This window comes from Daphnia pulicaria, chromosome 3, assembly GCF_021234035.1.
Source record: "Daphnia pulicaria isolate SC F1-1A chromosome 3, SC_F0-13Bv2, whole genome shotgun sequence".
NCBI lineage: Eukaryota > Metazoa > Arthropoda > Branchiopoda > Diplostraca > Daphniidae > Daphnia > Daphnia pulicaria.
The window spans coordinates 958753-972171 of NC_060915.1; the positions used below are offsets into that span (position 1 = coordinate 958753).

The 13419-nt window shown below is 37.0% G+C and overlaps 28 pseudogenes; all 28 read left to right on the forward strand.

Moving 5' to 3' along the window:
* The first annotated feature begins 191 nt into the window (after positions 1-191).
* On the forward strand, positions 192-310 carry LOC124330863 (annotated as a pseudogene).
* Positions 311-724: 414 nt separating this feature from the next.
* On the forward strand, positions 725-843 carry LOC124330864 (annotated as a pseudogene).
* Positions 844-1257: 414 nt separating this feature from the next.
* LOC124330865 lies at positions 1258-1376 on the forward strand (annotated as a pseudogene).
* Positions 1377-1790: 414 nt separating this feature from the next.
* LOC124334096 lies at positions 1791-1909 on the forward strand (annotated as a pseudogene).
* Positions 1910-2322: 413 nt separating this feature from the next.
* LOC124333579 lies at positions 2323-2441 on the forward strand (annotated as a pseudogene).
* A 414-nt stretch (positions 2442-2855) lies between these two features.
* Positions 2856-2974, forward strand: LOC124334097 (annotated as a pseudogene).
* Positions 2975-3388: 414 nt separating this feature from the next.
* On the forward strand, positions 3389-3507 carry LOC124333580 (annotated as a pseudogene).
* Positions 3508-3921: 414 nt separating this feature from the next.
* LOC124334099 lies at positions 3922-4040 on the forward strand (annotated as a pseudogene).
* Positions 4041-4454: 414 nt separating this feature from the next.
* On the forward strand, positions 4455-4573 carry LOC124330866 (annotated as a pseudogene).
* A 414-nt stretch (positions 4574-4987) lies between these two features.
* Positions 4988-5106, forward strand: LOC124334100 (annotated as a pseudogene).
* A 284-nt stretch (positions 5107-5390) lies between these two features.
* LOC124334101 lies at positions 5391-5509 on the forward strand (annotated as a pseudogene).
* Positions 5510-5923: 414 nt separating this feature from the next.
* LOC124330867 lies at positions 5924-6042 on the forward strand (annotated as a pseudogene).
* A 414-nt stretch (positions 6043-6456) lies between these two features.
* Positions 6457-6575, forward strand: LOC124334102 (annotated as a pseudogene).
* Positions 6576-6859: 284 nt separating this feature from the next.
* Positions 6860-6978, forward strand: LOC124334150 (annotated as a pseudogene).
* A 414-nt stretch (positions 6979-7392) lies between these two features.
* LOC124334151 lies at positions 7393-7511 on the forward strand (annotated as a pseudogene).
* Positions 7512-7925: 414 nt separating this feature from the next.
* LOC124334103 lies at positions 7926-8044 on the forward strand (annotated as a pseudogene).
* Positions 8045-8328: 284 nt separating this feature from the next.
* Positions 8329-8447, forward strand: LOC124334153 (annotated as a pseudogene).
* Positions 8448-8861: 414 nt separating this feature from the next.
* Positions 8862-8980, forward strand: LOC124334104 (annotated as a pseudogene).
* Positions 8981-9264: 284 nt separating this feature from the next.
* Positions 9265-9383, forward strand: LOC124334154 (annotated as a pseudogene).
* Positions 9384-9797: 414 nt separating this feature from the next.
* LOC124334105 lies at positions 9798-9916 on the forward strand (annotated as a pseudogene).
* Positions 9917-10200: 284 nt separating this feature from the next.
* Positions 10201-10319, forward strand: LOC124334155 (annotated as a pseudogene).
* Positions 10320-10733: 414 nt separating this feature from the next.
* On the forward strand, positions 10734-10852 carry LOC124334106 (annotated as a pseudogene).
* Positions 10853-11136: 284 nt separating this feature from the next.
* Positions 11137-11255, forward strand: LOC124334157 (annotated as a pseudogene).
* Positions 11256-11669: 414 nt separating this feature from the next.
* LOC124334107 lies at positions 11670-11788 on the forward strand (annotated as a pseudogene).
* A 284-nt stretch (positions 11789-12072) lies between these two features.
* Positions 12073-12191, forward strand: LOC124334158 (annotated as a pseudogene).
* A 284-nt stretch (positions 12192-12475) lies between these two features.
* Positions 12476-12594, forward strand: LOC124330869 (annotated as a pseudogene).
* Positions 12595-12878: 284 nt separating this feature from the next.
* LOC124334108 lies at positions 12879-12997 on the forward strand (annotated as a pseudogene).
* A 284-nt stretch (positions 12998-13281) lies between these two features.
* On the forward strand, positions 13282-13400 carry LOC124330870 (annotated as a pseudogene).
* The last annotated feature ends 19 nt before the right edge of the window (positions 13401-13419 follow it).

Sequence of the window (13419 nt, forward strand, 5' to 3'; positions counted from 1 at the left end):
CATAGAGATAGGTTCAATTCATCTATAGGAATGATTCTTGATAAATTTCATTGCGAGTTTTTCAAAGTTTATCGCGCTTTTTTATTCGCGATGGTTACGAGTCCAAATTCAATGAACAAACATTTATATCACTTTGAAGTGATTTTCTATTCATCCATTGGGACTGGGAGGGTAAATTTTCATTTTTGAATGTCAACGGCCATATCACGTAGAACGCACCTGGTCTCGTCAGCTCCCAGAAGTTAAGTTACGTCGAGTCCCGTTAGTACTTGGAAGGGTGACCGCTTGGGAATACGGGATGTCGTTGGCGATGAACAGTTTGTTTTCAATAACAAACTTCTTGAAATTTTTTTTCAATCACGATGGTTACCAGTCCAAATTCGTAAATAAAAAATTTCAATGCCTTAGAGATAGGTTCAATTCATCTATAAGAATGATTCTGGATCAATTCCACTGAGAGTTTTTCGAAGTTTATCGCGTTTTTTAATCGCGATGGTTACCAGTCCAAATTCGTAGATCAAAAATATCAATGGCATAGAGATAGGTTCAATTCATCTATAGGAATGATTCTTGATAAATTTCATTGCGAGTTTTTCAAAGTTTATCGCGCTTTTTTATTCGCGATGGTTACGAGTCCAAATTCAATGAACAAACATTTCTATCACTTTGAAGTGATTTTCTATTCATCCATTGGGACTGGGAGGGTAAATTTTCATTTTTGAATGTCAACGGCCATATCACGTAGAACGCACCTGGTCTCGTCAGCTCCCAGAAGTTAAGTTACGTCGAGTCCCGTTAGTACTTGGAAGGGTGACCGCTTGGGAATACGGGATGTCGTTGGCGATGAACAGTTTGTTTTCAATAACAAACTTCTTGAAATTTTTTTTCAATCACGATGGTTACCAGTCCAAATTCGTAGATAAAAAATTTCAATGCCTTAGAGATAGGTTCAATTCATCTATAAGAATGATTCTGGATCAATTCCATTGAGAGTTTTTCAAAGTTTATCGCGTTTTTTAATCGCGATGGTTACCAGTCCAAATTCGTAGATCAAAAATATCAATGGCATAGAGATAGGTTCAATTCATCTATTTGAATGATTCTGGATAAATTTCATTGCGAGTTTTTTAAAGTTTATCGCGCTTTTTTATTCGCGATGGTTACGAGTCCAAATTCAATGAACAAACATTTCTATCACTTTGAAGTGATTTTCTATTCATCCATTGGGACTGGGAGGGTAAATTTTCATTTTTGAATGTCAACGGCCATATCACGTAGAACGCACCTGGTCTCGTCAGCTCCCAGAAGTTAAGTTACGTCGAGTCCCGTTAGTACTTGGAAGGGTGACCGCTTGGGAATACGGGATGTCGTTGGCGATGAACAGTTTGTTTTCAATAACAAACTTCTTGAAATTTTTTTTCAATCACGATGGTTACCAGTCCAAATTCGTAGATAAAAAATTTCAATGCCTTAGAGATAGGTTCAATTCATCTATAAGAATGATTCTGGATCAATTCCATTGAGAGTTTTTCAAAGTTTATCGCGTTTTTTAATCGCGATGGTTACCAGTCCAAATTCGTAGATCAAAAATATCAATGGCATAGAGATAGGTTCAATTCATCTATTTGAATGATTCTGGATAAATTTCATTGCGAGTTTTTCAAAGTTTATCGCGCTTTTTTATTCGCGATGGTTACGAGTCCAAATTCAATGAACAAACATTTCTATCACTTTGAAGTGATTTTCTATTCATCCATTGGGACTGGGAGGGTAAATTTTCATTTTTGAATGTCAACGGCCATATTACGTAGAACGCACCTGGTCTCGTCAGCTCCCAGAAGTTAAGTTACGTCGAGTCCCGTTAGTACTTGGAAGGGTGACCGCTTGGGAATACGGGATGTCGTTGGCGATGAACAGTTTGTTTTCAATAACAAACTTCTTGAAATTTTTTTCAATCACGATGGTTACCAGTCCAAATTCGTAGATAAAAAATTTCAATGCCTTAGAGATAGGTTCAATTTATCTATAAGAATGATTCTGGATCAATTCCATTGAGAGTTTTTCAAAGTTTATCGCGTTTTTTAATCGCGATGGTTACCAGTCCAAATTCGTAGATCAAAAATATCAATGGCATAGAGATAGGTTCAATTCATCTATTTGAATGATTCTGGATAAATTTCATTGCGAGTTTTTTAAAGTTTATCGCGCTTTTTTATTCGCGATGGTTACGAGTCCAAATTCAATGAACAAACATTTCTATCACTTTGAAGTGATTTTCTATTCATCCATTGGGACTGGGAGGGTAAATTTTCATTTTTGAATGTCAACGGCCATATCACGTAGAACGCACCTGGTCTCGTTAGCTCCCAGAAGTTAAGTTACGTCGAGTCCCGTTAGTACTTGGAAGGGTGACCGCTTGGGAATACGGGATGTCGTTGGCGATGAACAGTTTGTTTTCAATAACAAACTTCTTGAAATTTTTTTTCAATCACGATGGTTACCAGTCCAAATTCGTAGATAAAAAATTTCAATGCCTTAGAGATAGGTTCAATTCATCTATAAGAATGATTCTGGATCAATTCCATTGAGAGTTTTTCAAAGTTTATCGCGTTTTTTAATCGCGATGGTTACCAGTCCAAATTCGTAGATCAAAAATATCAATGGCATAGAGATAGGTTCAATTCATCTATTTGAATGATTCTGGATAAATTTCATTGCGAGTTTTTCAAAGTTTATCGCGCTTTTTTATTCGCGATGGTTACGAGTCCAAATTCAATGAACAAACATTTCTATCACTTTGAAGTGATTTTCTATTCATCCATTGGGACTGGGAGGGTAAATTTTCATTTTTGAATGTCAACGGCCATATTACGTAGAACGCACCTGGTCTCGTCAGCTCCCAGAAGTTAAGTTACGTCGAGTCCCGTTAGTACTTGGAAGGGTGACCGCTTGGGAATACGGGATGTCGTTGGCGATGAACAGTTTGTTTTCAATAACAAACTTCTTGAAATTTTTTTTCAATCACGATGGTTACCAGTCCAAATTCGTAGATAAAAAATTTCAATGCCTTAGAGATAGGTTCAATTTATCTATAAGAATGATTCTGGATCAATTCCATTGAGAGTTTTTCAAAGTTTATCGCGTTTTTTAATCGCGATGGTTACCAGTCCAAATTCGTAGATCAAAAATATCAATGGCATAGAGATAGGTTCAATTCATCTATTTGAATGATTCTGGATAAATTTCATTGCGAGTTTTTTAAAGTTTATCGCGCTTTTTTATTCGCGATGGTTACGAGTCCAAATTCAATGAACAAACATTTCTATCACTTTGAAGTGATTTTCTATTCATCCATTGGGACTGGGAGGGTAAATTTTCATTTTTGAATGTCAACGGCCATATCACGTAGAACGCACCTGGTCTCGTTAGCTCCCAGAAGTTAAGTTACGTCGAGTCCCGTTAGTACTTGGAAGGGTGACCGCTTGGGAATACGGGATGTCGTTGGCGATGAACAGTTTGTTTTCAATAACAAACTTCTTGAAATTTTTTTTCAATCACGATGGTTACCAGTCCAAATTCGTAGATAAAAAATTTCAATGCCTTAGAGATAGGTTCAATTCATCTATAAGAATGATTCTGGATCAATTCCATTGAGAGTTTTTCAAAGTTTATCGCGTTTTTTAATCGCGATGGTTACCAGTCCAAATTCGTAGATCAAAAATATCAATGGCATAGAGATAGGTTCAATTCATCTATTTGAATGATTCTGGATAAATTTCATTGCGAGTTTTTCAAAGTTTATCGCGCTTTTTTATTCGCGATGGTTACGAGTCCAAATTCAATGAACAAACATTTCTATCACTTTGAAGTGATTTTCTATTCATCCATTGGGACTGGGAGGGTAAATTTTCATTTTTGAATGTCAACGGCCATATTACGTAGAACGCACCTGGTCTCGTCAGCTCCCAGAAGTTAAGTTACGTCGAGTCCCGTTAGTACTTGGAAGGGTGACCGCTTGGGAATACGGGATGTCGTTGGCGATGAACAGTTTGTTTTCAATAACAAACTTCTTGAAATTTTTTTTCAATCACGATGGTTACCAGTCCAAATTCGTAGATAAAAAATTTCAATGCCTTAGAGATAGGTTCAATTTATCTATAAGAATGATTCTGGATCAATTCCATTGAGAGTTTTTCAAAGTTTATCGCGTTTTTTAATCGCGATGGTTACCAGTCCAAATTCGTAGATCAAAAATATCAATGGCATAGAGATAGGTTCAATTCATCTATTTGAATGATTCTGGATAAATTTCATTGCGAGTTTTTTAAAGTTTATCGCGCTTTTTTATTCGCGATGGTTACGAGTCCAAATTCAATGAACAAACATTTCTATCACTTTGAAGTGATTTTCTATTCATCCATTGGGACTGGGAGGGTAAATTTTCATTTTTGAATGTCAACGGCCATATCACGTAGAACGCACCTGGTCTCGTCAGCTCCCAGAAGTTAAGTTACGTCGAGTCCCGTTAGTACTTGGAAGGGTGACCGCTTGGGAATACGGGATGTCGTTGGCGATGAACAGTTTGTTTTCAATAACAAACTTCTTGAAATTTTTTTTCAATCACGATGGTTACCAGTCCAAATTCGTAGATAAAAAATTTCAATGCCTTAGAGATAGGTTCAATTCATCTATAAGAATGATTCTGGATCAATTCCATTGAGAGTTTTTCAAAGTTTATCGCGTTTTTTAATCGCGATGGTTACCAGTCCAAATTCGTAGATCAAAAATATCAATGGCATAGAGATAGGTTCAATTCATCTATTTGAATGATTCTGGATAAATTTCATTGCGAGTTTTTCAAAGTTTATCGCGCTTTTTTATTCGCGATGGTTACGAGTCCAAATTCAATGAACAAACATTTCTATCACTTTGAAGTGATTTTCTATTCATCCATTGGGACTGGGAGGGTAAATTTTCATTTTTGAATGTCAACGGCCATATTACGTAGAACGCACCTGGTCTCGTCAGCTCCCAGAAGTTAAGTTACGTCGAGTCCCGTTAGTACTTGGAAGGGTGACCGCTTGGGAATACGGGATGTCGTTGGCGATGAACAGTTTGTTTTCAATAACAAACTTCTTGAAATTTTTTTTCAATCACGATGGTTACCAGTCCAAATTCTTAGATAAAAAGTTTCAATGGCATAGAGATAGGTTCAATTCATCTATTTGAATGATTCTGGATAAATTTCATTGCGAGTTTTTCAAAGTTTATCGCGCTTTTTTATTCGCGATGGTTACGAGTCCAAATTCAATGAACAAACATTTCTATCACTTTGAAGTGATTTTCTATTCATCCATTGGGACTGGGAGGGTAAATTTTCATTTTTGAATGTCAACGGCCATATTACGTAGAACGCACCTGGTCTCGTCAGCTCCCAGAAGTTAAGTTACGTCGAGTCCCGTTAGTACTTGGAAGGGTGACCGCTTGGGAATACGGGATGTCGTTGGCGATGAACAGTTTGTTTTCAATAACAAACTTCTTGAAATTTTTTTTCAATCACGATGGTTACCAGTCCAAATTCGTAGATAAAAAATTTCAATGCCTTAGAGATAGGTTCAATTTATCTATAAGAATGATTCTGGATCAATTCCATTGAGAGTTTTTCAAAGTTTATCGCGTTTTTTAATCGCGATGGTTACCAGTCCAAATTCGTAGATCAAAAATATCAATGGCATAGAGATAGGTTCAATTCATCTATTTGAATGATTCTGGATAAATTTCATTGCGAGTTTTTTAAAGTTTATCGCGCTTTTTTATTCGCGATGGTTACGAGTCCAAATTCAATGAACAAACATTTCTATCACTTTGAAGTGATTTTCTATTCATCCATTGGGACTGGGAGGGTAAATTTTCATTTTTGAATGTCAACGGCCATATCACGTAGAACGCACCTGGTCTCGTCAGCTCCCAGAAGTTAAGTTACGTCGAGTCCCGTTAGTACTTGGAAGGGTGACCGCTTGGGAATACGGGATGTCGTTGGCGATGAACAGTTTGTTTTCAATAACAAACTTCTTGAAATTTTTTTTCAATCACGATGGTTACCAGTCCAAATTCGTAGATAAAAAATTTCAATGCCTTAGAGATAGGTTCAATTCATCTATAAGAATGATTCTGGATCAATTCCATTGAGAGTTTTTCAAAGTTTATCGCGTTTTTTAATCGCGATGGTTACCAGTCCAAATTCGTAGATCAAAAATATCAATGGCATAGAGATAGGTTCAATTCATCTATTTGAATGATTCTGGATAAATTTCATTGCGAGTTTTTCAAAGTTTATCGCGCTTTTTTATTCGCGATGGTTACGAGTCCAAATTCAATGAACAAACATTTCTATCACTTTGAAGTGATTTTCTATTCATCCATTGGGACTGGGAGGGTAAATTTTCATTTTTGAATGTCAACGGCCATATTACGTAGAACGCACCTGGTCTCGTCAGCTCCCAGAAGTTAAGTTACGTCGAGTCCCGTTAGTACTTGGAAGGGTGACCGCTTGGGAATACGGGATGTCGTTGGCGATGAACAGTTTGTTTTCAATAACAAACTTCTTGAAATTTTTTTTCAATCACGATGGTTACCAGTCCAAATTCTTAGATAAAAAGTTTCAATGGCATAGAGATAGGTTCAATTCATCTATTTGAATGATTCTGGATAAATTTCATTGCGAGTTTTTCAAAGTTTATCGCGCTTTTTTATTCGCGATGGTTACGAGTCCAAATTCAATGAACAAACATTTCTATCACTTTGAAGTGATTTTCTATTCATCCATTGGGACTGGGAGGGTAAATTTTCATTTTTGAATGTCAACGGCCATATCACGTAGAACGCACCTGGTTTCGTCAGCTCCCAGAAGTTAAGTTACGTCGAGTCCCGTTAGTACTTGGAAGGGTGACCGCTTGGGAATACGGGATGTCGTTGGCGATGAACAGTTTGTTTTCAATAACAAACTTCTTGAAATTTTTTTTCAATCACGATGGTTACCAGTCCAAATTCGTAGATCAAAAATTTCAATGCCTTAGAGATAGGTTCAATTCATCTATAAGAATGATTCTGGATCAATTCCATTGAGAGTTTTTCAAAGTTTATCGGGTTTTTTAATCGCGATGGTTACCAGTCCAAATTCGTAGATCAAAAATATCAATGGCATAGAGATAGGTTCAATTCATCTATTTGAATGATTCTGGATAAATTTCATTGCGAGTTTTTCAAAGTTTATCGCGCTTTTTTATTCGCGATGGTTACGAGTCCAAATTCAATGAACAAACATTTCTATCACTTTGAAGTGATTTTCTATTCATCCATTGGGACTGGGAGGGTAAATTTTCATTTTTGAATGTCAACGGCCATATCACGTAGAACGCACCTGGTTTCGTCAGCTCCCAGAAGTTAAGTTACGTCGAGTCCCGTTAGTACTTGGAAGGGTGACCGCTTGGGAATACGGGATGTCGTTGGCGATGAACAGTTTGTTTTCAATAACAAACTTCTTGAAATTTTTTTTCAATCACGATGGTTACCAGTCCAAATTCGTAGATCAAAAATTTCAATGCCTTAGAGATAGGTTCAATTCATCTATAAGAATGATTCTGGATCAATTCCATTGAGAGTTTTTCAAAGTTTATCGGGTTTTTTAATCGCGATGGTTACCAGTCCAAATTCGTAGATCAAAAATATCAATGGCATAGAGATAGGTTCAATTCATCTATTTGAATGATTCTGGATAAATTTCATTGCGAGTTTTTCAAAGTTTATCGCGCTTTTTTATTCGCGATGGTTACGAGTCCAAATTCAATGAACAAACATTTCTATCACTTTGAAGTGATTTTCTATTCATCCATTGGGACTGGGAGGGTAAATTTTCATTTTTGAATGTCAACGGCCATATTACGTAGAACGCACCTGGTCTCGTCAGCTCCCAGAAGTTAAGTTACGTCGAGTCCCGTTAGTACTTGGAAGGGTGACCGCTTGGGAATACGGGATGTCGTTGGCGATGAACAGTTTGTTTTCAATAACAAACTTCTTGAAATTTTTTTTCAATCACGATGGTTACCAGTCCAATTTCTTAGATAAAAAGTTTCAATGGCATAGAGATAGATTCAATTCATCTATTTGAATGATTCTGGATAAATTTCATTGCGAGTTTTTCAAAGTTTATCGCGCTTTTTTATTCGCGATGGTTACGAGTCCAAATTCAATGAACAAACATTTCTATCACTTTGAAGTGATTTTCTATTCATCCATTGGGACTGGGAGGGTAAATTTTCATTTTTGAATGTCAACGGCCATATCACGTAGAACGCACCTGGTTTCGTCAGCTCCCAGAAGTTAAGTTACGTCGAGTCCCGTTAGTACTTGGAAGGGTGACCGCTTGGGAATACGGGATGTCGTTGGCGATGAACAGTTTGTTTTCAATAACAAACTTCTTGAAATTTTTTTTCAATCACGATGGTTACCAGTCCAAATTCGTAGATAAAAAATTTCAATGCCTTAGAGATAGGTTCAATTCATCTATAAGAATGATTCTGGATCAATTCCATTGAGAGTTTTTCAAAGTTTATCGCGTTTTTTAATCGCGATGGTTACCAGTCCAAATTCGTAGATCAAAAATATCAATGGCATAGAGATAGGTTCAATTCATCTATTTGAATGATTCTGGATAAATTTCATTGCGAGTTTTTCAAAGTTTATCGCGCTTTTTTATTCGCGATGGTTACGAGTCCAAATTCAATGAACAAACATTTCTATCACTTTGAAGTGATTTTCTATTCATCCATTGGGACTGGGAGGGTAAATTTTCATTTTTGAATGTCAACGGCCATATTACGTAGAACGCACCTGGTCTCGTCAGCTCCCAGAAGTTAAGTTACGTCGAGTCCCGTTAGTACTTGGAAGGGTGACCGCTTGGGAATACGGGATGTCGTTGGCGATGAACAGTTTGTTTTCAATAACAAACTTCTTGAAATTTTTTTTCAATCACGATGGTTACCAGTCCAAATTCTTAGATAAAAAGTTTCAATGGCATAGAGATAGGTTCAATTCATCTATTTGAATGATTCTGGATAAATTTCATTGCGAGTTTTTCAAAGTTTATCGCGCTTTTTTATTCGCGATGGTTACGAGTCCAAATTCAATGAACAAACATTTCTATCACTTTGAAGTGATTTTCTATTCATCCATTGGGACTGGGAGGGTAAATTTTCATTTTTGAATGTCAACGGCCATATCACGTAGAACGCACCTGGTTTCGTCAGCTCCCAGAAGTTAAGTTACGTCGAGTCCCGTTAGTACTTGGAAGGGTGACCGCTTGGGAATACGGGATGTCGTTGGCGATGAACAGTTTGTTTTCAATAACAAACTTCTTGAAATTTTTTTTCAATCACGATGGTTACCAGTCCAAATTCGTAGATCAAAAATTTCAATGCCTTAGAGATAGGTTCAATTCATCTATAAGAATGATTCTGGATCAATTCCATTGAGAGTTTTTCAAAGTTTATCGGGTTTTTTAATCGCGATGGTTACCAGTCCAAATTCGTAGATCAAAAATATCAATGGCATAGAGATAGGTTCAATTCATCTATTTGAATGATTCTGGATAAATTTCATTGCGAGTTTTTCAAAGTTTATCGCGCTTTTTTATTCGCGATGGTTACGAGTCCAAATTCAATGAACAAACATTTCTATCACTTTGAAGTGATTTTCTATTCATCCATTGGGACTGGGAGGGTAAATTTTCATTTTTGAATGTCAACGGCCATATTACGTAGAACGCACCTGGTCTCGTCAGCTCCCAGAAGTTAAGTTACGTCGAGTCCCGTTAGTACTTGGAAGGGTGACCGCTTGGGAATACGGGATGTCGTTGGCGATGAACAGTTTGTTTTCAATAACAAACTTCTTGAAATTTTTTTTCAATCACGATGGTTACCAGTCCAATTTCTTAGATAAAAAGTTTCAATGGCATAGAGATAGATTCAATTCATCTATTTGAATGATTCTGGATAAATTTCATTGCGAGTTTTTCAAAGTTTATCGCGCTTTTTTATTCGCGATGGTTACGAGTCCAAATTCAATGAACAAACATTTCTATCACTTTGAAGTGATTTTCTATTCATCCATTGGGACTGGGAGGGTAAATTTTCATTTTTGAATGTCAACGGCCATATCACGTAGAACGCACCTGGTTTCGTCAGCTCCCAGAAGTTAAGTTACGTCGAGTCCCGTTAGTACTTGGAAGGGTGACCGCTTGGGAATACGGGATGTCGTTGGCGATGAACAGTTTGTTTTCAATAACAAACTTCTTGAAATTTTTTTTCAATCACGATGGTTACCAGTCCAAATTCGTAGATAAAAAATTTCAATGCCTTAGAGATAGGTTCAATTCATCTATAAGAATGATTCTGGATCAATTCCATTGAGAGTTTTTCAAAGTTTATCGCGTTTTTTAATCGCGATGGTTACCAGTCCAAATTCGTAGATCAAAAATATCAATGGCATAGAGATAGGTTCAATTCATCTATTTGAATGATTCTGGATAAATTTCATTGCGAGTTTTTCAAAGTTTATCGCGCTTTTTTATTCGCGATGGTTACGAGTCCAAATTCAATGAACAAACATTTCTATCACTTTGAAGTGATTTTCTATTCATCCATTGGGACTGGGAGGGTAAATTTTCATTTTTGAATGTCAACGGCCATATTACGTAGAACGCACCTGGTCTCGTCAGCTCCCAGAAGTTAAGTTACGTCGAGTCCCGTTAGTACTTGGAAGGGTGACCGCTTGGGAATACGGGATGTCGTTGGCGATGAACAGTTTGTTTTCAATAACAAACTTCTTGAAATTTTTTTTCAATCACGATGGTTACCAGTCCAAATTCTTAGATAAAAAGTTTCAATGGCATAGAGATAGGTTCAATTCATCTATTTGAATGATTCTGGATAAATTTCATTGCGAGTTTTTCAAAGTTTATCGCGCTTTTTTATTCGCGATGGTTACGAGTCCAAATTCAATGAACAAACATTTCTATCACTTTGAAGTGATTTTCTATTCATCCATTGGGACTGGGAGGGTAAATTTTCATTTTTGAATGTCAACGGCCATATCACGTAGAACGCACCTGGTTTCGTCAGCTCCCAGAAGTTAAGTTACGTCGAGTCCCGTTAGTACTTGGAAGGGTGACCGCTTGGGAATACGGGATGTCGTTGGCGATGAACAGTTTGTTTTCAATAACAAACTTCTTGAAATTTTTTTTCAATCACGATGGTTACCAGTCCAAATTCGTAGATCAAAAATTTCAATGCCTTAGAGATAGGTTCAATTCATCTATAAGAATGATTCTGGATCAATTCCATTGAGAGTTTTTCAAAGTTTATCGGGTTTTTTAATCGCGATGGTTACCAGTCCAAATTCGTAGATCAAAAATATCAATGGCATAGAGATAGGTTCAATTCATCTATTTGAATGATTCTGGATAAATTTCATTGCGAGTTTTTCAAAGTTTATCGCGCTTTTTTATTCGCGATGGTTACGAGTCCAAATTCAATGAACAAACATTTCTATCACTTTGAAGTGATTTTCTATTCATCCATTGGGACTGGGAGGGTAAATTTTCATTTTTGAATGTCAACGGCCATATTACGTAGAACGCACCTGGTCTCGTCAGCTCCCAGAAGTTAAGTTACGTCGAGTCCCGTTAGTACTTGGAAGGGTGACCGCTTGGGAATACGGGATGTCGTTGGCGATGAACAGTTTGTTTTCAATAACAAACTTCTTGAAATTTTTTTTCAATCACGATGGTTACCAGTCCAATTTCTTAGATAAAAAGTTTCAATGGCATAGAGATAGATTCAATTCATCTATTTGAATGATTCTGGATAAATTTCATTGCGAGTTTTTCAAAGTTTATCGCGCTTTTTTATTCGCGATGGTTACGAGTCCAAATTCAATGAACAAACATTTCTATCACTTTGAAGTGATTTTCTATTCATCCATTGGGACTGGGAGGGTAAATTTTCATTTTTGAATGTCAACGGCCATATCACGTAGAACGCACCTGGTTTCGTCAGCTCCCAGAAGTTAAGTTACGTCGAGTCCCGTTAGTACTTGGAAGGGTGACCGCTTGGGAATACGGGATGTCGTTGGCGATGAACAGTTTGTTTTCAATAACAAACTTCTTGAAATTTTTTTTCAATCACGATGGTTACCAGTCCAAATTCGTAGATCAAAAATTTCAATGCCTTAGAGATAGGTTCAATTCATCTATAAGAATGATTCTGGATCAATTCCATTGAGAGTTTTTCAAAGTTTATCGCGCTTTTTTATTCGCGATGGTTACGAGTCCAAATTCAATGAACAAACATTTCTATCACTTTGAAGTGATTTTCTATTCATCCATTGGGAATGGGAGGGTAAATTTTCATTTTTGAATGTCAACGGCCATATCACGTAGAACGCACCTGGTCTCGTCAGCTCCCAGAAGTTAAGTTACGTCGAGTCCCGTTAGTACTTGGAAGGGTGACCGCTTGGGAATACGGGATGTCGTTGGCGATGAACAGTTTGTTTTCAATAACAAACTTCTTGAAATTTTTTTTCAATCACGATGGTTACCAGTCCAAATTCTTAGATAAAAAATTTCAATGGCATAGAGATAGGTTCAATTCATCTATTTGAATGATTCTGGATAAATTTCATTGCGAGTTTTTCAAAGTTTATCGCGCTTTTTTATTCGCGATGGTTACGAGTCCAAATTCAATGAACAAACATTTCTATCACTTTGAAGTGATTTTCTATTCATCCATTGGGACTGGGAGGGTAAATTTTCATTTTTGAATGTCAACGGCCATATTACGTAGAACGCACCTGGTCTCGTCAGCTCCCAGAAGTTAAGTTACGTCGAGTCCCGTTAGTACTTGGAAGGGTGACCGCTTGGGAATACGGGATGTCGTTGGCGATGAACAGTTTGTTTTCAATAACAAACTTCTTGAAATTTTTTTTCAATCACGATGGTTACCAGTCCAAATTCGTAGATCAAAAATTTCAATGCCTTAGAGATAGGTTCAATTCATCTATAAGAATGATTCTGGATCAATTCCATTGAGAGTTTTTCAAAGTTTATCGCGCTTTTTTATTCGCGATGGTTACGAGTCCAAATTCAATGAACAAACATTTCTATCACTTTGAAGTGATTTTCTATTCATCCATTGGGAATGGGAGGGTAAATTTTCATTTTTGAATGTCAACGGCCATATCACGTAGAACGCACCTGGTCTCGTCAGCTCCCAGAAGTTAAGTTACGTCGAGTCCCGTTAGTACTTGGAAGGGTGACCGCTTGGGAATACGGGATGTCGTTGGCGATGAACAGTTTGTTTTCAA